Source organism: Crinia signifera, chromosome 4 (genome assembly GCF_055691185.1).
Source record: "Crinia signifera chromosome 4, ASM5569118v1, whole genome shotgun sequence".
Lineage (NCBI taxonomy): Eukaryota > Metazoa > Chordata > Amphibia > Anura > Myobatrachidae > Crinia > Crinia signifera.
This window is the reverse complement of record NC_139220.1, coordinates 268,905,449-268,927,478: the sequence shown is the minus strand read 5'-3', so window position 1 is coordinate 268,927,478 and position 22,030 is coordinate 268,905,449. Positions and strand designations below refer to the sequence as shown.

Genomic DNA, 22,030 nt, shown 5'->3' with positions numbered 1-22,030 from the left:
GCACTGGTGCCCGCAAAGGAGGAGTGGCCTCACCTAAAAGGGGCATGGTTTCATGGGAATGACACCCCCACAGTCCACGCCTCCTGTTACTATTGGGACATGGCCAACACTCTGTGAGCTGCTACCATTCTCCCTGTTCCCGGTGTCTCCGAGAAAATACGCTGTAACAGGGCGTCTCCCAACTGCCTCCCCCACCGCCGGACCCTGATGCTTGTTGGTAAGACAGCGGGATAGTCATAAAAATATCCATGACTGTCCCACTGAAATCGGGACAGTTGGGGGGTATAGATCTGTGAACATAGGGAGGTAGGGAGCAGTGAGGATGCATAATGTGACCAAGGAGCACTATACGGGACAATGTGAACAGACATAACAGCGTATTCAACACATCTGTGGTGTTGGGAGTAAGGGGAGGAGGTGGGTAGCACTGACAGAGAGGCCTGCACATAGCACTGCCCTTTGAGTGCTATTTTTCCTGTTGTTTTTTTTGTAATATCATATCACCCCCGCTGTACCTGGGCCCAGCCACTCTCTATGGCCCTTGAAGTATGTACACATTGTACTTTGTAATAGTTTCAGTATATTATTTTGACAACGGCATTTATATCTCTGTGCAAGCAGTGGGGGTGACTGCGGATGTGTGGCGGAGGTGCGTGCGGTGCAGGCAGGGCCGGATTTCGGGGTCAGGCCGCCCCTAGGCACCACACTTTAGTCCCCCCCTCAGCGTCTCCACTTGGCCGGACAGCCTCTTCACCTGCTCCCGCAGCCGCTGTAGCCGCCGCAGCCTGTGCTGTGTGACCGCTGTCACTCCCCCTGTCATTCCCCCGCCAGCAGCAGTAGCGGTACACACACCCAGCAGCGCCCCCTGACAGGCCGAGGCTGCCGGCCACACACAGGGGGAGATTCTCTAAACAAGGAATGCGGTAAAAACCCCGTTATCGGGGTTTTTACCGCATTTTGGGATGCTGTAAGCATCCCCAGCCGGGTTAACGCGGCGGGGGGCATCGCCAGAAAAATCTGGCGATGCCCCATAGAAGCCAATGGGCTTCTACCGCATCCCTCCACCGACCCCCTGCCGCCCCGCATCGCCCCCTCACCTGTGTCCGGGCAGCACAGCGCAGTGCTGCCCGGACCTGTGACCTCCTCCCTGCACTGATCCTCTTCCGGGTGCAGGGAGGAGGAGAGCCCGGTGCAGCAGCGCTGGGTGTGTGAGGGAGGGGGGAGCCGCCGGGACCTACTGCGACCCGGCGACTCCCACCGCAAAGGACAGCTCTTAACGCAAGAGCTGTCCTTTGCCTTAATTATCGCATATGTTACAACATATGCGATAATTAAGTATGCGAAGGGGGGCGGAGATTCTTAGAGAATCTCCCCCACAATCCTGTGCCTGCCCGAGGGGCACTGGGGGAGGCCACTGGGATGCTGGATGGATGCCGGGGACCACCGGCGAAGCTCCTCTGCCCGTCCTCCTGACATGGGGCGTCTGTTGCTGAGCAGGGCTACCGATGCCGGCAAGGAGGGAGGAGAGAAGTTAGAAGAAGGCAGAAGCAGGGAGCAATGTATAACAGTACGCTCTGCCCCGCAATAAGCAACTTCCACAGGAGTGACAGCGCTCTGTGACGAGTGTGAGTGGGCTTCACGCGTGCGGTGCCCGGCGCTGGGGTGGCACAATCCCGGGCAGGGACAGGCAGGATGCCGGTCTTGGACACATGCTATAACCCGGCGGCTGTAAGGGGAGACAGGAGCTGGGGGACGGGTCCTGGCTGCCTGCCGCCCTTAATTTGTGCGGCCCCTAGGCCCGTGCCTCACGGGCCTAGTGGCAAATCCGTCCCTGGATACCGGTGCCCGGACATGGGATCAGTAGGCCCGATGAATGACCCGCGGGCACCCACATCAGGTTGTCATCAATCTTAGCGTGCGTGGGCAGCTTCATGGATTCAAATCAGGTGAAATACAGGCTTGAAGTCAGCCAGCACCAGAGTGTATAATTCATGCATGTCCCAGTTTAAAGGGTAGTAGGTTAAGCCTACAGTACTGTATGTACATAATGGGCCTGATTCTGGTGGACTCTGTAAGCTACGAAGATCTGTAACCCCTAGCAACCATGTAAGGGGATGGGTTATGAAAACACATCCCCTCCCATGTGCCCGCAGCAGGAGAAATCATCAAGATTGGAGACTGACTTATATTTGCGGGCTCCTGGGGCGATCAACTGATGTCATGTGATGTCAGCTGCCTGCCCGCAGCACACTGCGTCCCACCCGTATTTGCAGGGAGAACGCCCATGAAATGCTTCCATTTGCAAGGCGGGTTTGAGTGACTCGCAAGGATGCAAATTCACATCCGAGCGAGTCAACCAGAATAAGGGCCAATATGTATAGCTATTCTCTATACATTCAATTACAGAGCAAATGAAGATTGTGAGTTACAACACAAGCATGTATTTAGTGTCACAGCATTCCTCTCCTGTGAGCTGCAGACAATGCTTGTTGTTTGTACCTGCTCAGCTGAATACAAATGTAAGAGACAATGATTTTCTCACATGCAGCAGAAGCTCGAAGATAAAATATTAACAGAATAAAAAGTGACTATTGTCTTTCCGAACATCTTAGCAGGCACGGGCACTGACCGGATTGTATAAGGTTTGTACATCAGAACACAGAAGTGTTCGCAGCAGCAGCAGCAGACGTAGTAAATATACTGACTCACACAATCCCAACAGCGGCATCCCAATGTTCAATATCAAGGATCCCGATGCTTTATACTTGGGTTGCGGAAGGGTTAGGTTAGGCACTAGGTGGAGGGTTACGATTAGGCTGCGGGGAGGCAGTTGAGAAACTTGTGGGTGGTGAGACCAGGTGCAAAAATATAATTTGAGCCCCGATCTCCACCCCAACCCAAGTTCCCAATATGCAACACAGTAGTGGGTGACATGAAGATGCAGGAGAAGGCAGAGTGTGACGGGGGAAAACAATGGGTGACAGGGGCAGCAGTGGTCTTCAGGGGTCCTGGTGCAATGCACCTGCTGCACCAATGGTAGTTCTGGGGACCACTGCATTAAATGAATTACATATTTCTTAAAGAAATAAGACTTTATTGACGTTGGCAATGGAAATGTAAAACGGTAATACTATTAACACTGTATGTTACAGTATGTTCGAATAGCATCACCATTTTAATCTAGTCAACTCAAAGATGCTTGCCATGCCTCCCTCTTAGATAAGTGCCCATATATCTAGGTTTACCATACTATCCCTTTAATCTAGGACTCACATGAATCACACAGGTTCTGTGGCTGACAGACTTCAAGCCTGTGTTTCCCCTGATTTTAGTCAGCCCCAGAACCTGTGTGATTCATTAGTGTCCCAGTTTAAAGTGATAGTATGGTAAGGCTACACATCATGTATGCACGGCAGCACTCACAGACCTTCCAATAAAGAATTCACGTGAGACATTGTGCCTGCTTGTCCAACATTTCAGTCACCATGACTTATCAAGGACGTGCCAGTGCCATACATGGTAACCCTACATGGTGGCTGCACTGCACCCCACCACCAACTACTACCACTTTCAGACTGCACTCTGGACCCGGGTTATTGCCGTGTCCATGTGTCTCCAACCCGGGTCAAGGTGCGGTGTGAAAGCAACACTGTGAAAAATTCCCAGGTTGAGGGACACTGCATTTCAACCCTGGTCTTGACCAGGGTTAAACACGGCTCTAACCTGGGTTGGTGTGCAGTCTGAAAGCTCCCTACCCAGGTTATTTAACACTGCTTTCATCAAACACAGCTATTGGGTGATTTCTCGGTCTCCTTTGATGAGGTCAGCAGCCAGAGCCTGTAAAAACAAGCAGCACACTGCAGAGCACACGTCTGAGGCAGCATTCCGGCAGTAGAACAGCCATGTCCTCAATTTGGTCAGATGCGGAGGTGAGGGAATTGCTGAATATAAAGGGAAAGGAAGAAATCCATGTACAAATGACAGGAACAGTAAAATATGCTGTGGTTTACAAAAACATAGCTAAAAGAGAGGCTCTCCCCCTGCGCAAATATAGGAGTCACTCAGTATTCCTCTCAGCCCCTCACTTTTGTTTCCTTTGTGACATCATGTTTGGGAATGTTTGAACCTGGGAATAACCCGGATTGAAGTGCAGTGTGAAAGGTGTCTGACCCAGGTCGTAGCTGGGATGAACCAGTGTTCAAAATACAGGGTTGGACCCGGGTTTGCGGTCTGAAAGCAGTATACATCGACTGGCTCATCTCGGGGAAGGAGTAAAACACCTTGTTACCCCCTCTGTTTCGACACCCATGTATCTAATACCCCTTTCACACAGAAAATGAAATACCCGGGTGAAGCAGTTCCACCCGGGAATTTCATTAAATACACGGGTCCTTTTTCTGTGTGAAAGGGCACACCCGTGTCGTAAATCCCGTGTCTCCGACCCGGGAAATGACCAGGGTCGAGGACACGGGATTTATGACCCGTGTTGACCCTTTCACACAGAAGAAATACCCGTGTTATTCAGCAAATTACCAGGTAGAAATTTTCAACCCGGTAATTTTGTTCTTCTGTGTGAAGGGGGGTCAGGCTGCTCCCGGCAAATTGACACGGCATTTGAAATGCCGTGTATTTGCCGGGATTTTCAGACTTTTCTGTCTGAAAGGGGTATTACATGTATAATGTTATTCACAAATTTGAGTTCAGCTGTCCCTGGTGCTAAGCCCATAACTACAACACTATATACCTGCTTTCCTAAACAGGATTTAGAGAGATTCATGCCTGAGCACAGATGGTTAAATTAAAATAACTGAGGTACTATTATGTCACCTTTGCTCAAATATGGCTATCCTTAAAACCTGGTCCATTAGTAAGTGTTCAGGAAACTGAGAAGTCCTGCAATAGAATTTCCCTTCAGTTTGCACTTGACTTTGGGCCAGATGCACTAAGCTTCAAAAGCGATAAAATGGAGAGTGATAAACAGCCAGCCAATCAGCTCCTACCGGCCAGGTCACAGACTGTTTGAAAAATAACAGGCAGGAGCTGATTGGCTGGCTGTTTATCACTCTCCTTTTTATCACTTTTGAAGCTTAGTGCATCTGACCCAACTGTGTGCATCAAATAAATCAATGCAACAGAGGCAGCACTAAGTAAAAACCAATTACACGGTTTAAATCATTTATATTTGTGGCACAAAGGAGAGGGCGGGAGGCAAAAGATAAAAACAGAAAACAAGAAAATGTTATTATGCGTCACCTTATAAAATGAGTCAGATTCAAATTCTCTCCTGTTCATTCAGCATAGCTGTTGGGGATCTGCTTGTAGATCTTGTGCGGGTCGGTAGCCGTTATCTGGAGAGTGTAATTAATAGCTACTGAAGTGACATTCTACAAGAGGGGAACAGCAGGGTGGGTAGTAGAAGCCAGCACAGCCCCCTCCACAACCAATTAGCAGCTGTAACACCCTGGCTGTTGCCAAGACAGAGGAAACTGGCTTCCATGGTTGCTAGGTAGAAGCAGTTCCCATTAGGAATGATGCGGGCTGCTCACGGAGGGCTATAAATATAGTTGTGATGTCACTGTAGATCTACTTGCGTAAGACAAATGACTGGTAGGACACCTTAAAGCTTATCACACATCAGCTGATCATCACTCCAAAGTGACAACTAGTTCGCTGGTAGAAATAAGGAGATAATGTATGAGGACAAACCATAATTCTCCAGTTGCTCTACAAAGCAGAGAAATGGTCATCCAGACCAAATGTTAAAAATGAAACGTTTGATCTAACCAATCGAATACATTGATAATCAGTGGAGGGGGGAGGGGCAGACCTACATTTTGGGGGCCCTGAAGCTTGAACGGTTATGCAGGCTCCTGTTCAACCGACAACAATAAGGTAACATTCGACAAGGTCCAAATTCAGTGCTAGACAAAATCACCTTATGAGAAACCTCCTTGTAATGGGCTCCATTTTACCTTTTATTGCTTCCCTCCTCCTACCTATAAGGGGCCCTCCTGTGAATGTCACAAAAAGAAGTGCTGCAGGCTTTCGGGAATTGTAGTTTATAACGGATACGTTTCACACTATTTACAGAGCACAGGTCACAGAGCTAGACTACAATTCCCACCAGCATCAGCGGTACTAAGCAACACACATTCAAGCTGTATTAGCAGCTATGCTGTATTAGAAGCGTGTGTGTGTGTGTGATTGGTGATAAGCTATAACCATACAGTACATAAAGCCAAAAGGTAAAAACAAGAGGTCTGATTTTATTTTAAAATGCACAAGCGACACAAGTGATGATTCTATTACTAACATAACCTTATTTTAATAATCCACATCTAAAAACTCCATCTATTTTGTTGAAAAGTTCACTCATTAAAAAAAAAAAAAGGGTTGCATTAGAGCAGCAAGGCCATTTCAACCTTGTTGGATGTTGCCCTATTGTTGCTGGTTCCCTAGGGGCCCCCATAACAGCTCAAGCTACAGGACCCAAAAATATGTAGGTCTGCCATTAACTCTGTATATCTAAGACAGTATTGGCCAATTCTCATATAAGAATTAACCTAAAGTAAAATACCCACTATTTTATGATTGTATTATACACATACACATTTATAATTAACCTCATGTTCAACTTGACTTATTTACAAACTGTAAAATATATCTTGGTAATTTAGGAGTGGTTGGTGAAGAGTACCTAGAGTGCTCTCGCACTGTGCAAAATCACCAGATCACCAACAGCAATGCAGGGTCTTGTGCATTCCAACTGTAGCTACACCTACAGGGGCGTAATTGGGCTTTATTGGGGTTCTGATGTAGGCAAATTTCATTGAGTGCACATCAACAGAACTTCAGGCTATACAGAAGCACAAATAGGAGTATTCCAGGCGTATCTCTTTGCACCTGGTACAGGGGAGATGCAAAAAAAAAAAAAAAAAAACATTGGTGAAATACACTTCACAGGTCATGTTGCTATGGCCAACCAATCACATCCGGTCTACTATCTTCTAGAGCAGGGCTGGGCAACACCGGCCCTCCAGATGTTAATGAACTACACATCCCAGGATGCTTTGCATTAGTTTTGCTATGTGGCCATGCTGAAACTGATGCAAGGCATGCTGGGATGTGTAGTTCATCAACATCTGGAGGGCCGGTGTTGCCCAGCCCTGTTCTAGAGGGTGGTAAATACAAAAAAAAAACCATGATTTTGTGTATTTCACATCTTAGTAAATTTCACCCATAATGACTTGAAATATGAAATCACACTGCAAGTGTATCCTATACTACCATTAGGAGATTTCTTGCTTGGCACCCAGACTGGCATTGTAACATACCACTATGCCCAGTATCCTGGTTGTGAATATGGTTTCATTTAGACAAGTTTAGAATGTATTTGTTTACACACCATCCAATGCAGAAGTGTTTATTCAGAAAAGAGGCCATAAATCTGGTGAGCTGTCCAGGGTGCTGAAAAGAAGACTTCAAACAAAAGCTGTAGCCCAGTTCCCAAACGGTTTTGAAACACTGTGTCCTAAAGCAAAGTTTTTTTCAAGGCAACCTTATGCCAAACATTTTGGTACTTGTGTATTACAGCGGCGCCCCCGATGTACATCGTACGATGAACGTATCGCATGCCATGTACCCGATGGCATGCGATTTTGACCCCGTATACGATTAAAAATCGTATAAGCACCCTAAAGGGTGCTTTTGAGCACCCTAATGGGTGCTTACAATGTTAAATGCACCCCCACGCCACCCCCCCACTATAAACGTGAACCTGAAGCGTGGCGAGCGCAGCGAGCCCGCGAGGGGCGGCGGTACGCGTCCTACGACCTTTTCATACCCCCACTATCCACGTCGGCGTGGAGTTGAGAATAGATTAGTGTGGCGAGCGCAGCGAGCCCCGTGAGGGGACGCGGATACCTTCACAGGTAAACGCGTCCCTTCGTGGGCTTCACAGGTATCCGCGTCCGCTCGCCACGCTTCGGGCTCGGTGGCTTGCTGCGCTCGCCACACTAATCTATTCTCAACTCCACGCCGACGTGGATAGTGGGGGTATGAAAAGGTCGTAGGACGCGTACCGCTGCGCTCGCCACGCTTCGGGTTCACGTTTATAGTGGGGGGGGGGGTGGCGTGGGGGTGCATTTAACATTGTAAGAACCCATTAGGGTGCTTAACATTGTATAAGCACCCATTAGGTTGCTTATACAATGTTTAATCGCATCGCATCATATGGCATTGTATGCCATGTACAATGGCATACAATTTGAAAATTGTATGCCATCGTACACTAACCAACGCGTTATGGTATGCGATGCGATGGGCGCTGCCAAAATACACAAGTACCAACATTTTTTATTCAGAAATTCAGACACAAATATCAAATTAAGAGTATTGTGTTTATAGGTCATCCTAGGGTCAGTTATGCAGTGAGGGACAGGGTGTGTGTCAAACGGTCCAAAGCTCTGGCTTTGGGTCAGATGTACTAAAGGGCCCCATACATCAGCAATTAATTGTGACAATTTTCAGATATAGAGATGATTGCCACAATTCATTTTAGATGTGTGGGCTCCCCCTTTTGGCAATCCCAATCAGAATCGCCAATCGATTGCTTAATCAGGTTTTTAAACATGTTTAATAATCTGGTATTATCTGCAGATCTTTTTTATATGTGTGGGCATTCCCAATTCGTTTTCTTCATCTATTTACATTATGAACAGCTGAAATGACAATCGATTGGGGCAATTTCCAGATATGAAGATGCAATCTTTAGATGGAAAAATCTGCCGATCACTGAAAAAATCTGTAATGTGTGGGCAAAGTCGGATAGATCTGAAAATCCATTTATCTGGCCAAAATATCTCAATATCTGAAAATCCATAAATTGTGATTGCTGTTGTATGGGGCCCATAAGCCTTGAAAAGTGATAAAATAGAGAATGATAAACCAATCAGCCCCTAACTGCCATGTCACAGGCTGTGTTTGAAAAATGACAGGTAGGAGCTGTTTGGTTGGTGGTTTATAACTCTCCATTTTATCACTTTTCAAGGCTTAGTACATCTCGCTCTTTGCCTGTTAGATTGACCATAAATAATTTGAATTGGCCCTGGACCACCAACCCAGGGCACCCTGCACATGTCCTGAATCACCCCAGGTTGGCTAGGCACACAGCTTAGGAACCACTGCTAACATACTAATATGTATTCTGTAGTACAGTGGTCCTCAACCTCAGTTCTTAAGTTCCCCCAACAGTTCAATGCTTGTGTCCACATGTCGGCCTTGCGACTATACCCCGATGAGGGATCCACTTTTTAAGCGGCGATGTCTCCACATGGAGTGTAAGCACATATTCTAGTAAGCTTCTTGATTCTGTTAGTTGGACATATACAGTAATTACAGGCTTGGAGCCCAATTCCACATCCGGCCATTCGCCAAATAATGAGAAATGGATGTTGTGATGGGCTCAAGTGGTAAATACAAATGAACATGAATAATGCATCATCCCCGGTTCCTATTGTCATCCTGCCAGGGGAACATTATAGCGGAAGAGTGAGCTATCGAGACAAGCCAAGGTGTTCTTCCATATATACACCGGATACAGTACAATGCTGGCTTTAGTGACGGGAATTATAATTACACATCTTTCCCACAAATACTTATATTTTATCATCTATACAGTTTTGATACAGATACAATAAACTATTCCAAACTGGCTTTCTCTATTGATACTTGCATAACATTCCCATTTGGAAAGGTTTTTGGCACACTGAGGTGAGGGAGGGTTTTACACCCCACCAAATTATTCACCATGGTTGGAATGAAAGCACATGCCAGGACACCAGATTCCTTACAGATAATCAGTTAGGAGTTGCTCACAAACAGATAAATAAATAAAAAAGGCCCTATTAGATATAACAGGTTTAAAACAACAACAAAAATAACAAGTCTTATACAGCATACTATGGTAATTACAGTTAAACTCAGACATACAGTACAAGTAGTCGCCTCAGACTTCTGCTAGCAACAGGCAAGTAGTACATGCATGGGCAGGCCCGTTCGGTAACGGGTCCCTTCTCATGATCACGCAGACAAGAAGCAGTTCAGAAGTAGAATGACTACAGTAAGTTAATGAGTCACTAAAATTTCCATGAGGGACATTAATTAGTGCAGATGGATGAAAATAAAGGCTATTAATTAGGCAGGATGGATCTGTTGATCTGGAAGGGTTTCTCTTGCAGATAACACATTTTGCCACTCTTCTGACTGAAAATGAAATGACAACATAAACCGAGCCAGAGACTTCCCGAAATCATGGGACCAGGACTACGGATGGAAACACACATTTGAGCCTTTATGGTTTTTTTGGTACTTGTTTCCTAGCACGGCCACACCGATTTGCATCGGGTGGTCGTGTCAGAAAAATCGCGTCGGTCGCATCGCATGCGACCAAACCGCATGCGATGCGACCGACGCGATTTTTTAATTGAATCAAATGTGAATAGGGTCCCTGGGACCCGATTTTACATTGGATTCAATGTAAAATATTCACTAGACCCCCAATTTTACACCCTCAACGCCACCCCACGTTTGACGAGAACCCTTAGCGTGGCGAGCGCAGCGAGCCCGCGAGGGGCGGCGGTGCGCGTCCTCCGACCTTTTCATACCCCTACTATCCACGTCGGCGTGGAGTTGAGAATATAAAGTGTGGCGAGCGCAGCGAGGCGAGCCCCGCGCGGGGACACGCATAACTTCACAGGTATACGCGTCCGCTCGCCACACTTTAGATTCTCAACTCCACGCCGACGTGGATAGTAGGGGTATGAAAAGGTCGGAGGACGCGCACCGCCGCCGCTCGCCACGCTTTGGGTTCGCGTCAATCGTGGGGTGACGACGGGGCCATATACAATGTGAAATGGGTCATATTGGCCCATTTCACATTGTTTCCTATGTGAAATGGACTTAATCAAGTCCATCTCATCTTGTGCCATTATAATGGCACAAGACCGACGCGATGCTCCCGATTTCAATGTTAAAAACTATTTCAACATTGAAGCCTATGGCAAAATCGCGACTATCGCGTCGGTCGCGTCGGGGGCAATATTAACGGCCGCGACCGACGCGATGCCCGCGATTTTGCCTTTGCCAGCAAAATGGACCTGATTTCAAAGGAAATCGGGTCCATCGCGGGCATCGTGTACCTTAACTTTAAGGTACACGATGCCTGCGATTGTGGCCGTTCTAGGAAACAAGTACCGTTTTTTTTATTTCAGAGAGCAGAACTAAAACTACTTGATAGATACATTAGAGATTTTGACAGGAGTCTGTCAAGTGGCAAAATGCTGGCTTCTGGATGCCAAATCCTGAGGAGACAAGAGTTATGGACTGTATGCTTGAGTCTCTACAGCATGACAGAATGATTTGTGTACATCGCTGAACATGCAGATTACTTACAAATTGAGAACATAACAGGCTGTTGGTGTTCTTCCCCTTGGCTTACCAACAATTCATCCAAAGGTCACTATGATGCTTCAAGAGACTCAGGGGCAGATTTATTAAGCTTGGTGAAGTGATAAAGTGTCTGGTTTTTATCACCGGACAATCAGCTCCTAACTGTTACAGGCTTTGTTTGAAAAAGGACAGGTAGTGGATTGGCCGGTGATAAAAAAAACAGACACTTTATATCTTCACCATGCAGCAAGTAGACCAACTAGACCAGGCCAGGCCAACCTGTGGCTCTCCAGATGTTGTGAAACTACAAATCCCATCATGCCTTGCAACAGTTTTGCTATAATGGATTGTTAAAACTGTGGCAAGGCATGGTGGGATTAGTAGCTTTACAACAGCTGGAGAGCCACAGGTTGGCCTGTCCTGAACTAGAATATTATTCATTCTGCTTTACCTGAATAAAGACAGGAGTCACGTCAGAGGCGGAACTACCAGAGGTGCAGCAGGTGTAGTGAACTGAGGCCCTGAGGACTAAGGGGCCCACTGCTGACCCTGTCACTATCTTCAGGTCATCCATTGCTTTTCCCTGTCACACTCAACTTGGGTTGGGGAGGAGAAGGAGGCCCAAATTATATTTTTGCACCTTGGCTCCCCACCCACAAGTCCCGCCACAGAGTCATGTTACTCCAAACTGGCTAAGAAGAATATATTTTGTGGTTTTCATACCTTCGTCAGGAGAAAGCCTCTTTACAAAACAGAAAAGGCATCTGACCACAAAACCAGTGGTTCCCAAGCCGTGTGCCATGGCACCCTGGGGTGCCTTGCGTTGGTGGACCAGGACCAATTCAAGTTTTTTCTATGTCCATTATAATAGGCAAATTGAGGACAAAAGTGTATCCTGTCCATTACCACATAACTGACCCTAATGAGGAGCTATAAACACAATTTATTTAACTTAATATTTGTTTCTGACTTTATCAATATGAAGCCTTTAGCATAGGGGTGCAGCGAAAACATTTGATACTTCGGGGTGCCGTGATTCAAAAACTTTGGGAACCCCTGCACAAAACCTTTAATGGTTAGAAAGGCAACTTGTGTGAATGTCACCAAACATGGTGTTGTGCATTCTGGCCAAATACAGACCCTTGTGCCAGCCATTATGCATGGTGGGGATGGGCTGATGATTTGTAATTATTTGAAGCCACACAAGCTGGATGCCCACCATTAGCTTCTCTCTATGCCAGGCTATTCTAAAAGAAAATGTGAGACCATCTGTCTGACAATTGGAGCTTGGCCACATTGTCTCATGCCACATGCCAGTGATACCAGGCATAGCAGCAAATCTACAACGGAGTCACAGAAAAATAAAATAAGTGTTGCGGAATGGTCAAATCACCCCTAAGCCCTGTGCTATCATGGAGTGTTTTTTTTTGGGGGGGGGGGGGGGTTAAAGAGATGCGCACATAAACCAATGTCTTAAAGGTCTAGTGGCCCAAATTCTCCAAAATTATGATGTAAGTCATTGTTACCCCCTATATAAACAAATACTTCAAGCCACAGGGTATGATTATCAAAAAATAATACAAAGGGGTCGATCCTGTTAGTGCCGAAGGGTGCAAGTTGCCGTTCGGGTGACGTTTAAACGGCAGTAGTCCCTGACAGCTTTATGCACATTACAGTAGGTTTGTTGAATACGAATCTGGATAGCCATCACTTTGCTGTGTTTCTAGCATTCTGTTACCTGATTATAGTCGACAGCAATAATATTTCAGTTTCACTTTGTGATTATGGGCAGGCTTGCCTACCCTCCTGGAATGACTGGGAGGCTCTCGAAAACTGGGTCCGCCTCCCAGCCCCCCGGGAAGGTGGGCAAGTCTCCCACTTGCAGTGATGTCAGCCTTGTCCCCACCCAGTCTGACATGTTGCCTCTCCAAGCTTCTCCCGGAGAGGTGAAAGTAAAAGTAGGGAAGTATGATTATGGGTGATATTTTCACATCATAACTGCATTAAACATGCAGGGCCAAATGTAATAGGGTGAGAGTTTCTGAAAGTGAGAGATTTTGGGAGAGTTTTCCCATGTTTTTTAAAGCAGCAATCAATTACATGGCAAAATCAACCTGGTTTTGCAGTGTAAATGATTGCTGCTTTAAAAAACATGGGAAAACTCTCCCAAAATCTCTCACTTTCTGAAACTCTCACCCTATTACATTTGGCCCGCAATATGTGATAAACGTTCCCCTAAATTTGGTCTTACTACAGTAGCTATGGAAAAATGGGGGTGTACTTACTTTTTCATACATGGGTTGAAATGTAACAGGGTGTGAGAATCATGAAGGGAGACATTTTGGGGGAGTTATCCCATATTTTTTTTTAAACCGGCAATCATTTACACTGCAAAACCATGTTTCTGATTTTCCGTGTAATTGAGTGCCGCTTTAAAAAAAAAAAAAAAAAAAAAAGGAAAAACTCTCCCAAAATCTCTAACTTTCTCACACCCGATTACATTTCACCAATGGTTTATTCAGGTTGAATTTTTGTTGATTAAATAATAGAAATAAAGTTATGAGTTACATGTTAGCAAATTTTGAGAAACAGAGGATGTCTAGATACATCTGGTTGTGTAAACCCCCAAACATAAATGAGGGTGAGCTTTAGTAAACAAAAACAGCCAGTCCAATAAGCAACCAGATTTTTTTTACACACCTCTGTCCTTTCTGCTTGAAAACAACCAGCAGTGAGCATTAGGTTAGCCTTCCAGTTGTCACTGCACAGTTGGGTTTCAGTAACTGTGGGTGTTCAAGGTGAGAATTTATGAAGACACTAGCATACCTCCCAACTTTTGACGTGAAGAAATAGGGGTGGGGCGTATGCAAATGAGGGCGTGGCTTATGCTAATTAGCCGCGACCTCATTTTCATACGAGAATATTCTACTAGATTGGGGGGTCTCCCAACTGCCACCCCCCGCAGCGGGACAATGCCTGCCGCGGGTGGGACAGCGGGACAGGACCCGAAAATCGGGACTGTCCCTCTAAAATCGTGACAGTTGGGAGGTATGCCTAGTACAGGGTTACTCTATGGTGGTCCACACAAAGTTGCTTGGATTGATTAGCGTCAACAACCCTTTAAAGTAGAGATGAGGAGTTCGGTTCTCCAGAAATCCAAACCCACACAAATTTTGTGGATCCAAAACTAACCAAAATCTGGTTAAGATCCCCCATGCAGAACCGAGTCCCAATTCAAAACTTCCTGCGGTTCAGTATTTGCATTAGAAATCAAAATTTTGGATATTATATTGCAAAAAATGGCAACTTTTACCAATTTTAAAACACAGGGGTCCGTGCACATCTCTACTAGACTGAATCAATACGTTCAAGTCTACAAGTGGCAGGAGAGACTTTCCCAGTGCAGTGAGGACAATTGTACAGGTAATCTAGGTATAACTGTACATATTAATGTAGAGGGAAATTGCTTCTATCTTGCTTTTAAGTGTTATTGGTTATTTTTTTTCCCCATAAAAAATGTGTTGGATCATTCTCTACAGCGACCTTCAGATAAATCAGCGAGAGCTGGCAGATTTGTATTCACACAGCTGCGTGGGTAGATCAGAGGCGTGAACCTGAAATATCTCAAGTGAGTCAGATGGAATGGTGATTTATACTGTATGTAACCCATTCCTAAAGGCAAATGGCATACATGGGACATGCGAGACCCTGTGGGCGGCAAGATGGTGACGAAAGTGAGATATTGGACTATAAATCAGCACCAAAATTAAATACATTCAAGTCTCCATACTTCTATTTACATGGCCAATAAACCCACTAACGTGTCAAAAGCAACTAAAGGGTTAAATACCTCATGTCTCCAACTGTCCATGGAGCAAAACGCCATACACCATGTGTACAGATTCAATGCATTAAAAGTCATAGCTCAAGATTAAGGCCCTTATTCAGATCCGATTGCAGTACAAATTTGTTCACAAAACCATGTGCACTGCAGGTGGGGCAGATGTAACATGTATAGAGAGAGTTAGATTTGTGCGAGTTATTTTGTTGATGTCCAGGGTAAATACTGGCTGCATTCTTTTGACACTGCAATTTAGATATCCGTTTCAACACACCCCACCCAAATTTAACTCTCTCTCTGCACATGTTACATCTGCCCCACCTGCAGTGCACATGAATTTGCCCATTTGGAGAACAAATTTGTACTGCGATCAGATCTGAATAAGGGCCTAACAGTGAAAGGATTCTTGGGGTGAAATTTAGTAGGATGAGAGAATCAGAAAGTGAGAGATTTGGTAATAAATCTTCAGGTTTTTTTTTAAAAGCGGCAATTATTTACACTGCAAAATCAAACTGGTTTTGCCATTTAAATTTTAAACGGCAAAACCAGTTTGATTTTGCAGTGTAAATAATTGCCGCTTTTAAAAAAAACCTGGAGATTTCTTACCAAATCTCTCACTTTCTGAATCTCTCACCATATTAAATGTCAGCCCCGGAGAGGTTTTGAAAGTAGGAAAATCATGGAGACATATTTGACAAGTCAATGCATCATCAACAAACTATAATGCTTGAGATACACAGAGAGGTTAATGAGCCGAGCACACTAGGAACTCCCATAAATGCAGTATCTGGTTACATCCTGGGGTGTGCCTAACATGGCGCCATTCCCTGTGTAATATCATCATGATTTTATCCAATGTATTATGTGGTCAGGGTGCTTTGCAAGGGTGAACAATAATTTGCAGCAATCCTTATGTGTATCATTAAATAGGACTGCTCATTGCAGCTTCTGATTTAGTCAATAGCCGAGTACAAAAGAAGAAAGTAAGCAACCAATGGGTCTATGCACTAAAGCGGACAGAAAGTACCAGGCAATCCGTTGCTAATTGCCTTGATAAAGGCTGTTCCTAAAAATGACAGTTAAAAGCTGGCTGGCCACTTTATCTCTTTTGAAGCTTGATACAATTAGAAAGATAAAGTGGAGAGTGATAAACAACCAATCACCTTATAACTGCCATTTTTCAAACCCAGCCTGCAACATGGCAGTTAAATAGCCATCCAATCATATCCTATCACTCTCCACATTATCACGTTTAGAAGCTTGATACATTTGACCCTAAGGCTTAGTACATTGTCATCTAAGTCAGCGGTTCTCAACCTCGGTCCTCAAGTAAACCCAACAGTTAATGTTTTTCCAGGTCACCCTAGCAGGTGCACAGGTGCATACATACTTAGTGATATATTTTAAAAGATCCCCAGGTGGAGCTAATTACTTTACTTGAGATTCTGTGAGAATTGGAAAACTGAACTGTTGGGGGTCCTTGAGGACGGAGGTTGAGAACCAAGTGAACCCAATGTTTCTAAATATACAAAATAAAACAATGGTCCCTTTAAATATTAAGAAAAATGTTATCTTCATAGAAAAACATTCTTCTACATCAGTAGTATCTTTTTCTGAAATTCTCAGTAACAAACTTTGGTACTTCTTTACTTTCACGGCGCCACTAGATAGGACAGATAGGATACTAGATCGGATACGATTTTGTATGCGATTTGACATAAGATATTGCATAAGATATAGGATAAGATTTACTATCCATTTCATTACCCCACTATCCACTAGGGCGTGGAGTTGATTTTATATAGCGTGGCGAGCGCAGCGAGCCACCGAGCCCGAAGCGTGGCGAGCGCAGCGAGGGGACACGGATGTTGTTTCAAAGCAAGTCCCCAATATTGCATGCCATTTGCATGCAATTCCATAAAATACATTCCGTGTGCGCTCGCCACGCTTCGGGCTCGGTGGCTCGCTGCGCTCGCCACGCTATATAAAATCAACTCCACGCCTAGTGGATAGTGGGGTAATGAAATGGATAGTAAATCTTATCCTATGCGATATCTTATGTCAAATCGCATACAAAATCGTATCCTATCTAGTATCCTATCTGTCCTATCTAGTGGCGCCGTGAAAGTAAAGAAGTACCCAAACTTTTTTGCCTACGTTTGCAGCTAAAAAATGCCAATACTCTAAGGTGCCATGATTCAAAAAAGTTAGGGAACCACCGCTCCACGTAATTTCTCAAGCACCATACACCAAACATTCATAAGTGTTCTACATGATAACTGTCAGAAACCATGCCAAAGGCCAAGAAGCCTCTGACAGTATATCTTCTTAAATGATGTAATCCCCCCTGGTCATTTATCAATCAATAGAGATTTCCTGCACAATTATTTCCTTCTAAAGACTTCTAGAACTCCCAGCTGCTTTCTATAACCCCTTCATGCAAAAACTCAGAAAATGCAGAGTATTCTGCAACAGGGCCGGGACCTGGAGATCGGCAGTTCGCCCCTCACCCCCAGCGAGTTGTGGAAAAAACTTGCTGGAGCGGTCAGGGGTGTCCGTGTGGCAGTGGTACCTGCGGTCAGGGGTGTCCGTGCGGCAGTGGTACCTGCGGCGCCGTCATGTGTATAAAGCTGGCTGCGGCCGGCGAGGTCCCTGCAGTGAATAGAAAATAACTAGCGCTATGCGCGCGGCGGCGCAGGAAGCGCTAGTTATTTTCTATTCACTGCAGGGACCCCCCTGACCGCAGGTACCACTGCCGCACAGACACCCCTGACCGCTCCTGCACTGCAGGGACACCCCTGGCAGGGATGCCGCCCGCCGCCCCCCCCCCCGGCACCGGGGCGCCCCGACCCCGACTTGCCTGGGGCGCTCCAGTGCCTTGCACCGGCCCTGTTCTGCAAGATTTCTTAAGTGAGGAACTTTGGTCTATAATCTTTGTTGCCAAGACAGTGTTCCATATATCATCCCTGCCAGCCCTTCCCATTACTGCATAAAATCCAGAATGAACTGCAGTTGAGCCATGCAGTAGGTGTCTCACACCACTTGTAACACACTGAGACCATACTGCATCAACTTTACTTAACCGATCTGTACAATCTGTTAGACCAGAATTTATGCAGAAGAATAGGACATTTGATTCAACCCTTGTCCTTCCAGATGCTGAACTTTAAGGGTGTGGACAGTGGTTTTGAACAATTGCCTTTCATTTGCTTTGTACTGCGGTTTATATTTTTCCATGATTGGAAAAAAAGAGTTTTGTTCTTCTTCTGCCTATATTGATGGTATACTTTAAATAATTAGCATTTTTCTTATTACAAGGAAGCGTCATTTTCTTTCTGTTGGACAATTTACAATACTAGGACCTTTAGCGAAGGAATGCGGAAACCTGTTACATATATCCAGTAGTGAGCAAGATTTCTGTACATACTGTACTAAGCGTTCCTCAACCATACATGTACGAGAATCTACATGTTGTAACCAATAAATAAAATAAAAGAGCTTGTATGTGGAATTAGGATGCATCAAAACTACTTAATAAAGCAGCACCGAACACTCACAGCAATGTATCTGAGCACAAAACTCCTCAGGCCCCATCTGCAAAGATATATATAAAATATATATCTCAACAAACACACTAATGTACATATTATATTATATATGAACCAAGCAGGACCACTAATGGACAACAAGGTGTACCTTAAAGCTATGGATTTAAGGTTGCTAATCTATTAGTTCAATATTACAGTGAAAAGATTATTTAGAGAAAGTACACTTTCTGCATGCAGAATAAAATATTAGTTGTGTAATCTGTAAACTGGCTGTAAAGCTTGTTATATTCAGATAAAGTTACAGATTAAGCACATTATTAGATGCTTCCTTAAGTGCAGTATATGGCTACACCCAAGGGTGTGCCTGGCCATTTTACTGCCTGAGGTGATAACTAAAATGGTCCCTATCTCATCCCTTATACAGTACCATCTTGCATAACATATTTTATATGACTGCAACCGAATGGCAATTATCCCTACTGTAATACATTACTTATTTATATAGACAAGTCCAAGATGACTAATTCAGATTTGAAAATAAATATCCACATTTGATTCAGTAATGGAGATACAGTATCCTCACTTCTCTGTCTCCCTGTTCGCAAACTTGCAGTCCAAGCCAAGGAAAGCCTGAGCTTCAGGTTGTCTCTATACAGACACACCCCTGGTTCCAGCTACCACTGGGCAGACTGTCTTGGTCCACAACTGACAAACCAATAGGATCACACCCTTATATTTATTGTCCTCATCCATCTTTAAATTATAGACCACACACACATCTGTCAGTTAAATAGTTAACAGGGAGATCTCTGCCTCTTTATTCGGATGAGACAGTCAGCTGGCCCTGCAGGTACCTCTCAGCTCATCCCAGTGGCTCGTCTCATCCTGATCCTTCCATTGCAGTCGCAGTAACTGCAGTATTCCAACCACTCTCCATATAAAGCAAATGAAGCGAGCACGATGTTAGAATGAAGCATTTCATCACAACCATCTGTCACCTTTATTAATATAACATATACATATTATTGCTGGCAAATTCCCTCTGCAGCGCGACAGCTCCCCCAGCGGCCACTGGCCGAACTGCATCAATGAATTGAATGCCAGCAGGGTGCCGTATTCCTCAGCTCTGTCACATCTATTCTGTTCATAATGAAATCTACACGTCAAAATAATATATACACCCACCTGCCTCACCATCGTGTAAAATATTATAAAAACAGCATGTAGAACGCCTGGGTCACCACACTGGCTATTTCTGCACAGCTGTATTCCACAGAACATACAGAAGCATCATGCAGCAATGTACTGGGGAACCATTGCTCTGTTATTAACAGTAGGCAACATCCCTATATATAGAGAAAGAAAGGATATGGACATACCTTTAATCTCTGCAATGGATGGGAATGTTATCTCCTGCAGGTTGGGAAGCCCATGTTATCTCCTGGTTTATGGCTGTACAGAAGTCCTGCCCCTCACTAGATACAGCTGGCAAACAAAAGGCAGTGACAGTGATCTCTGTGGGCCCTCCCCCCACCACACCCACCCACCGTGCAGCATCCCTGGGCTGCTCTGTGAATCTCCACACCAGAGACTAGGGAATATCCCAGCATGCTTGTCACATTAAGAAGATGAGAGAGTCCTGATGGAGCGATATCTTTCAGCGCTGAATCACCCAACAGGAAAAGCAGCACACTGACATTACACTGGCAGTGGAGGAGTTACAGGCACACAGCAGGGGGGTACAAATTATATATCCAATTCCCATACAGATAACATGGAAAACAAACAATGCAGTGGGAGCGAGTGATCACTCCCATTCCCTGACTCAGCCAGCTTTCAACCTTTGCAAATCTCTCATAAAATTGGATTACTTGTTAGCCGACATGAACGCCTCCTCCTCCATATTTAACCACCTCCATGTTCTCTGCAAAAAACTGTAAGGAAAACACAGAAAGATTGATCTTTCTCCTGCCCACACCATACTCCCAGAGGTGCATCACGCCTCCTTTATATTACTGCATCGTTCCCACAGTCATGGAAGACCCTTATACTGTACAAAGGGTTGTCGTCATCTGTGGGATATATAAGTGATTGCGTAACTACCATTGCATCATAGGTTGCATTTATTTCAGGAACCGATCCATTACAGCTGTATGTGTGTTTACTTTACCGCTGGGTGGTACTGTACATGGGCTCTTTAAAAACTTTGCTATGGGACCCACAAATGTGTAGAGAAGCCCAGGGTTTAAAATCATGCTTTGAATATTGTTAGCCATACTGTAGGTCTCATCCCTTTCTTAAACAAACCCCTTCAGTGACAAGTGGGATTCGTCCATAAACCTAAAGTGTAGTACCACTTGTCCTTTACAAAAGGGGCCTGATTCAGAGATCTCACACATCTGTGGATTTGGGCACACCCCTAGTTTACAAGTGACTGCGCCAGCATATGAATCACAGAGTATGGTGTGCCTGAAGTCACAAGTTGGTGCATGTGTGTGACACAGCTTGTATGAACGGAAGCTCATGTAATGTAGGCGAGTCTGTGTGATGATGTCGGTTAATGCTGTGTACACACGGTGCAATTTGGGCTATCGATTTTCACAATATCGCCAAACAATATCTAAAGCAGAATTAGACTGTGCAGCAATGAAATCTAGAGTAGAAATAAACTGTTCAGCACTGTCTATTTCTATTATGTAGGAACAAGGGCCATGCTGTTCAATGCAACATGGCCCCCACTTGCACCGTCCCTCCCTCTCTGGACTGTGAGTACACACTTTGGGGGAAATTTACTAAGGGTGCGTACACACGGGGGCGATTTTGTGTAATATCGCAGTAAATATGGTCGCTCAGCGACCATATAGCCCGCGATGGGAGTGTGCACCGGCGATATATCGCTGGGTGCGCGCTCATGGTTTTACCCCTGTAGTGATCGCTGGTCGCAGGAACATGCTCATGAGACCAGCTGATTACCACTGCCGGGCTCCCCCGGCAGTTTCTTTTTCATCAGCGACCATCTCTGGTCGCTGATGAACAGGAGACACAGAGCAATATATTGCTCAGCAATATATCTCCCCCCGTGTGTACGGGGCTTAAGATGTGTATTCTACTTCACATTTGATGTTGCTATAGGCAACCAATCAGATCCTGTCTACTATCTTCTAGAGCAGGCTTTCCCAACCATGGTCCTCAA

At 45.1% G+C, this 22,030-nt stretch overlaps 1 protein-coding gene across 2 annotated transcripts in view; it reads right to left on the bottom strand.

Moving 5' to 3' along the window:
- ADD2 (adducin 2) overlaps positions 1-20,376 on the bottom strand; it is a 105,389-nt gene extending 85,013 nt beyond the window's left edge. Inside the window, exon 1 of one of the 2 annotated variants that reach the window (XM_083184516.1) lies at positions 20,217-20,376. The gene's annotated coding sequence lies outside the window, so the exon portion shown is untranslated. Of the gene's footprint in view, positions 1-5,253; positions 5,383-20,216 lie in introns of those variants that run through there. The other variant, XM_083184518.1, reaches the window with a different exon arrangement.
- Positions 20,377-22,030: the final 1,654 nt, after the last annotated feature.